Below are 6,000 nucleotides of genomic sequence, written 5' to 3' on the forward strand. Positions count from 1 at the left end.
TTGAATAAAATTAATGAAAAATATTCTGAATAAAAAATATTGACCAAAATAAATTTAAAGGTATTTGAGTTATCTTATTTAAAATATTTTTTGATCATTTTTATTTACTTACATTTATAAAAATACACCTACGTATATTACTCAAATAAAAATAAAAAATAAAATAAGAGACCACTTTTAAGCCGTAGGATATGACCACATGAGATCTCAACCATTGAAAAGGTGCTTTTCCATGTTTAATACCAATCTGCTGATAATAGGTTGATCCGTACTTTCTATTCCCATATTTATCTTTATTAACCCGTGAGTAGTAAGACCCTGTAACTTCTTTTACCATCCAACTCTGCATAATTTTTGCACCATGAACATAGCATTTGTTCTATGTTTCATGCGATAAAGTTTCTGTGTCCCATATAATATCACTTAATTTCATCAGAATTTTGAACCTTCAATAAGAACCCTATACATCACGGGTGAACCGTGTAAAGAAAACATTTTTTTGTCTTGTTCATGATTTCCATATCGAAACCTTTAGAGATATTACATTACAGGAGTTCTCTTTTGGAGCATCTATAAGTATCTCATGAAACGCTGAAGAAAAATAAGGAGCACTTGCATTGTGGCAATGTCAATTGAAGCCTTGGCCATGGCTGGTGTGGATTGTGCTTCTTATAAGCTTGATCGCAGTAAAGAAATGACTAAATCGCAACAATTGTGTCCAGAATCGATAGTTGATGGTTGGTCGAAGCGTGATGTTCTCCGCATTGATATGACACTCTCTGGTGATGAGAAGGAAATGAAGGCACAGTTGGTAGCTTGGCCAAAGGGGGTTGCTTCATATGCTTATTCTTCCTCAGACAACACGATCCTATCCAAACCAATTAAGAAAGAGCGAGAGAGATGGAAAACAGGGGTGATGAAATATGGGTAAAAATTCAGCAGCACAACATCTAGGCAAAGACTGGAGAACTTGATTCAAGCAAGAAGATCAATAGCAAGAAAGATTTTCTTTTCTATTTCCTTCTCTTTTCCGGCTGAGCCAACCATTGTAACAATCTAAAAGAGTATGTACATTTGACAAGTTTCAGACTGTGATTTTCAGTTTAGTTTTGTGATTAAGAACAAGAAATCATGTTGTGTCAAGGACACTATACTCTAATTTAAGAGATTTTTTGCTATGCTACTAACTTACATTTCATTTACATCTCGATTTTCACTGAGCATTCTTCACTGCCAACTACGCCATAGTATCATCAAAGAATTGTTTAACCCAATTCTACTTATTCTTTCTGTCTTTGATGGTCGAACCCTATTAAAAGCTATGATGATTTTCAGCTCATTGTACAAATGGTAACTGGTTTCTTTGTAGACATTCCTTCTTGAAAAATACCAAACTTTAATAGAACAAATTTAATTAATATTTATTGGGTGGGGTTTGTGTAAGGTTAATAAAATTTAGGTGCACCTCCAAATTTTATCATAAATATAATTTTGGGGTCAAAATTTTAAAATGGCTTAAGAATTTATTTTCATACCTAATTATAAAATTTAAAATTCTAAAAATGGTTCAAATAAAGTAAATACATAAATACTTAAATTTTTTTGAAAATAGACGTTCTAAGTAATATGTTGTGAGATAAACTATTTTTAGAACTCGAAATCTTTTTGCTTTTCATATTCATACATCTCAATGTTGAGATAATCAATTAGAGAGTTTTTCAACATCAAAACAACCTTTTATGATATATATTTTATGTGCACCTTAATTCTAGATGGCAACCTTATATAAACTTTTTTCATCTTTATTTTATTATTATAATTTGAAAATTCCTAATTCATCGAAATAACTTAGTGAATATTTATTTTATTATTGCTTTTAGAATAAAAAATAAGGAATTGATAAAAGGGTAGGGTTTACGTGCGTCAGGGTATGCAGCTATTAAAGTGAGTCCACCCTTCCCAAATTCATCTTAGAGATGGAATTTGAGTAAAACTTTTTTTACCAGGATCATCAACAAAAGATAAAAAATAACCAATTCAGCCTTAAAAGTGGTGCGTTTTGTGCTATTTTTTGTTCTTTCACCAACAAAGAAGATCATCTAATTTGAGATCCAAATGCATGGATTGAAGCATAAATGGATTCCCAGGGGTGTGTTTTCCGTCCTTGATCTTGAAAATGGATCATCTAATTTATACTATTTTAGAGTTACCTATAAATCTCTTAAAAATCAAGGCAGCCGCACTAAAAAATAAGCACATAGTTCAATATGATTTTATAAATTTTTTTTTAATTTTTAGAATAGACCAATATTTCATTGTACATGAGTAATTCACAAAATTAGGCACCATATATGAAATTTTGGATTCTCAATTTTCCTTAAGAAAAAAAAAAAAAAATCAAATAATTCACATAAAAAATCGAGGACAAAACTATAATTTATAGCAACAACCTTGAGTTTTCTGGGTTCAACCCGCAGGAGGCCAAAAATGAAAATAAAAATAAATTAAGGACAACAAACATCAGAAATATTCATACAACAAACATCAGAAATATTCATACAACAAACATCAGAAATATTCATACAAAATGACCTTAAAAACCTATACCTAGAAAAAAAAAAAAAAAAAACCTATACCTAGAAAAGTAAAAGAAAAAATTTCAAAAGAAAAGAAAAAGAAAAGACAAACCTCAATTTTCTGAAACAAGTTTCTCTTTTATTCTATGTTGATCGAGTCGTCTCTTTCAATCGAGTAATCCCTGAGCTCGGACTCGGCGACGATTGGCCGCTATAGAACAATTCTCCGTCAGAGGTATTATCACCGTCCGCTTCGACGCCGCTACCTTGGTGGGGCGCAAGAGGCCTTAGCGCCGTTGGATGCATCTCCTTCCACGTGGCGGGTTCTTGCTTCCTCTTGAAATGATCGGCGATTCTCGAAACCTCTCTTCTCTTGACGCCAAGAACGGCATCAGGCGATGGAGTCCACTCGTAGTCAGAGCCATCATCATCATCATCACTATCCGAGTTGATCAAATCGATGCCGTTAACTTGATGGGGCGCAAGAGGCCTTAACGCCGTTGGATGCAACTCCTTCCACGTGGCGTGCTCTTGCTACCTCTCCAAATAATCGGCCATTCTTGAAACCTTTTGATCGACGAAAAGAACTCCATCAGGCGATGAACCCCACTCGTAGTCAGAGCCTGTCGAATCACCGGAATCTTGGTCAGAAAGTTGGGTTTGCTCGGGAATGTTGCCGAAAAATTGGTTCTTGCCTGTGCCATGGGTTGGTGGCCGGAAGAGATGGATTTCCGGTGAGGCAGGCAGCGTCCACAATGGAGTTTACTGAAAAGAGAGAGAAAGAAGGATTTGGAGTTGTTTGATCTTCTTTTCTTGTAGAAAGAAAAAGAAGAGACTTGTTTCCGCTGGATTTTGAGGAAACAAATTCGTTGGGTGAGGCAATAGGGGCATATCCCCTGTAGAGGGTGAAAAGGGCTCATTATGTAGCGGTGGGTGCTACACTCTTCGGCCATCGCCATGCCCATGCTCATGTTCATGCTCATGCTCCTCTCTCTCTCTGAGAGGAGACTTCTCTCTTTCTCTCTCTAACTGTGACAGCAGCTCCAAAAGAAAGCTTGTTGCCCAATATAGTTCTCTCTCTAGATGGTGCTCTCTTTCTCTCTCTAATGTGGTAGAGTGTAGGCTTTCTCTCTGCAATATATGTGTTGGTTTCTCTCTCTCCTCTCTTTCTGGTGCCAAGAAAATGCGTTGGTTTCTCTCTCTCCTCTCTGTGTCTATCTTCGTAGGACTTTCCCCGTCCCTCAAGCGTCAAAATTATACGGGAAAAATATCAATTAAGGGGCGGAAATCTCTTACAAAATCATTAAATCAGCTATAATATTACATATTATATTTGAATGTTTATTTTTAAATTTTTATTTAAATACGGTAGGTTCTTAAAAAAAAAATATGAAGGGTAAATGGCGGACGGATCTGAAATAATTATCTAAAATACAAAATGATCTCATTATCGGCACAAATTACAAGAAAGGTTGGTCAACTTGCAATTTTTTTTTTGTTTTTACAAAATTGCCTTTCAGTCCAAAGATTCCATCCTTAGATGGTATTTTAGTTTATTTATTTTTTTAGTTTTTTTCATTCGTAAGGCAGTGCCCCTTGCCTTAGGGGTAGTGCCCATGTGATTCAAGGTCAAAATCCTCGAACTACCCTTTGAACATAGGGCAGTTCAAGGTTCCTATCCTCGGATTGTTGTTTTCTTCAGAAAATAAGTAATACCCATGTTTTCTTATTTTTTTGTAAATTAACCTCAGTCCAAAGATTCCATCCTCGATCCACATTTTATTTTATTTTTTTATTTTTTTGTTAGTAGGATAGTGCCTCAAGCTTTAGGGGTAGTGCTCGGACGATCCGAGGTTACAATCCGCTTACCGCCCTGCGACCACAACAAAAATCCAATAGAATGGTTTGAGGTTCCCATCCTCGGACGTTGTTTCATTCAAAAAATAAGAAATAAAGTGCAGTCTGATGATGGGGAACTTGGACCACCTTGGAACTGAGTTTTGCTAAGTCTAGAGAGCGGTCTGAAGTCCCCATTTTCGGATTGCTACTTTTCTCAAAAATAAAGAAATAAAGCGTAGTATGAGAATGGCGACGAGGACTGTCGTTTTCTCAAAAAATAGGAAAGAAAGAAAGAGCGGCCCGAGGATAGGAACCTCTGACCTCTTAAGAACTAAGGTCTGCTCAGTCTAGAGGAATGTTTGAGGATTCCAACCTCGAATCATCTGGGCACTGCCCTACAAACAAAAAAACTAAAAAAATAAAATATGGTACAAGGATGTCATTCTCGGACTGAAAGGCAATTTTGAAAAAGACAAAAATACGGGTTGAATGACCTTCCGTGTAATTTTTAACTAAAATTGCCCGATTTCATAGGTAAAGTTTTTGGCGCTGTACATACATCATTCAAATACTAATAATTTTTTCTGATTACCCAGATATTTAGAGGCCTTTTTGGGTCCGTACATAAATACTCAAATACTAATAATTATTCAGATTACCCACATTTGATGTTGGGAGGCCTTTTTGGGTCCGTACAAAAATTACTAATACATTTTCGGATCAGCCACGTTTGATATTGGAAGGCCTGAGTGATTAAAGACAATAATTTTACATTTTACCCCCAAAAGAAGCCTCAACATATAAACAGAAGTACCCCTGCTTGTTTCCTTCAAACCCGTGGGATTACAATAAAGCGCGCATAAGCCATACAGGGAGATGAACCTCTGAAGCTTTTATGAGGTCACAAGCGGTCAAGTATCACTTTGGCTTGGGCCTTTTAAGTTAAAGGGTGAGGTTTGTATAGAGCCTAGGCTCTAAACAATCAAATTAGAGCTTACCTTCAAATAGTGGCAAGAAATGTCGTTTTAATACTAGAATTCTTTGTGATGACCTTAAAATATATTTTCATCTTTATTTATAAAGTTTAAAGCTTGAAAAATAGTGTAGATCGACAGATCTATGAAAATTTGAAAATCTTGAAAATGGACAGTCCAAAAAAGCGTTACAAAATACACTATTTCCAAAACTTAAAATCATTTTTTTTCTCATGTCCATGTATCTTGATGTTGAGGTGATCAATTTAAAGATATTTAAGCATCAAAACAACTTCTTCTAGTCCAAATTTGAAACAATATATTTTTATTAAAAAACTTGTTGTAGGTTTAGAACATGAAATAGAAAGTAGAATTTGTATTATATGATGGGTTATGTTAGGGTGCTCACACGATCTCCACTTGGATGGCTAGGATCTATCCGAAAATATCTAAGGGACAAGAACCCCATTTTGTGAACACAAAAATCTAATCTCATCCATTCCCTGAAGCTCTAATGCAGTGTTTGTTGGTCATATGCTTTACAAATATAACTTTTTGCATTGTGAATCGGGGAAAAAACTAAATAATGATATCTCAGTCCTAGTGAAATT

General features: G+C 35.3%; 1 long non-coding RNA gene across 1 annotated transcript; it reads right to left on the reverse strand.

Annotated features, from left to right (window-relative positions):
• Positions 1–427: 427 nt before the first annotated feature.
• Positions 428–3,861, reverse strand: LOC148779563 (uncharacterized). The gene is made up of 2 exons (XR_016045133.1): positions 2,689–3,861; positions 428–868 (listed from the first exon to the last, which is right to left on the reverse strand). It is a non-coding gene; the product is annotated as an uncharacterized LOC148779563 (long non-coding RNA).
• Between the last annotated feature and the right edge of the window lie 2,139 nt (positions 3,862–6,000).

Source organism: Amborella trichopoda, chromosome 12 (assembly GCF_054954075.1).
Source record: "Amborella trichopoda isolate Santa Cruz 75 chromosome 12, AtrichopodaSantaCruz75HAP2 v2.0, whole genome shotgun sequence".
In the NCBI taxonomy this organism is placed as follows: Eukaryota; Viridiplantae; Streptophyta; class Magnoliopsida; order Amborellales; family Amborellaceae; genus Amborella; species Amborella trichopoda.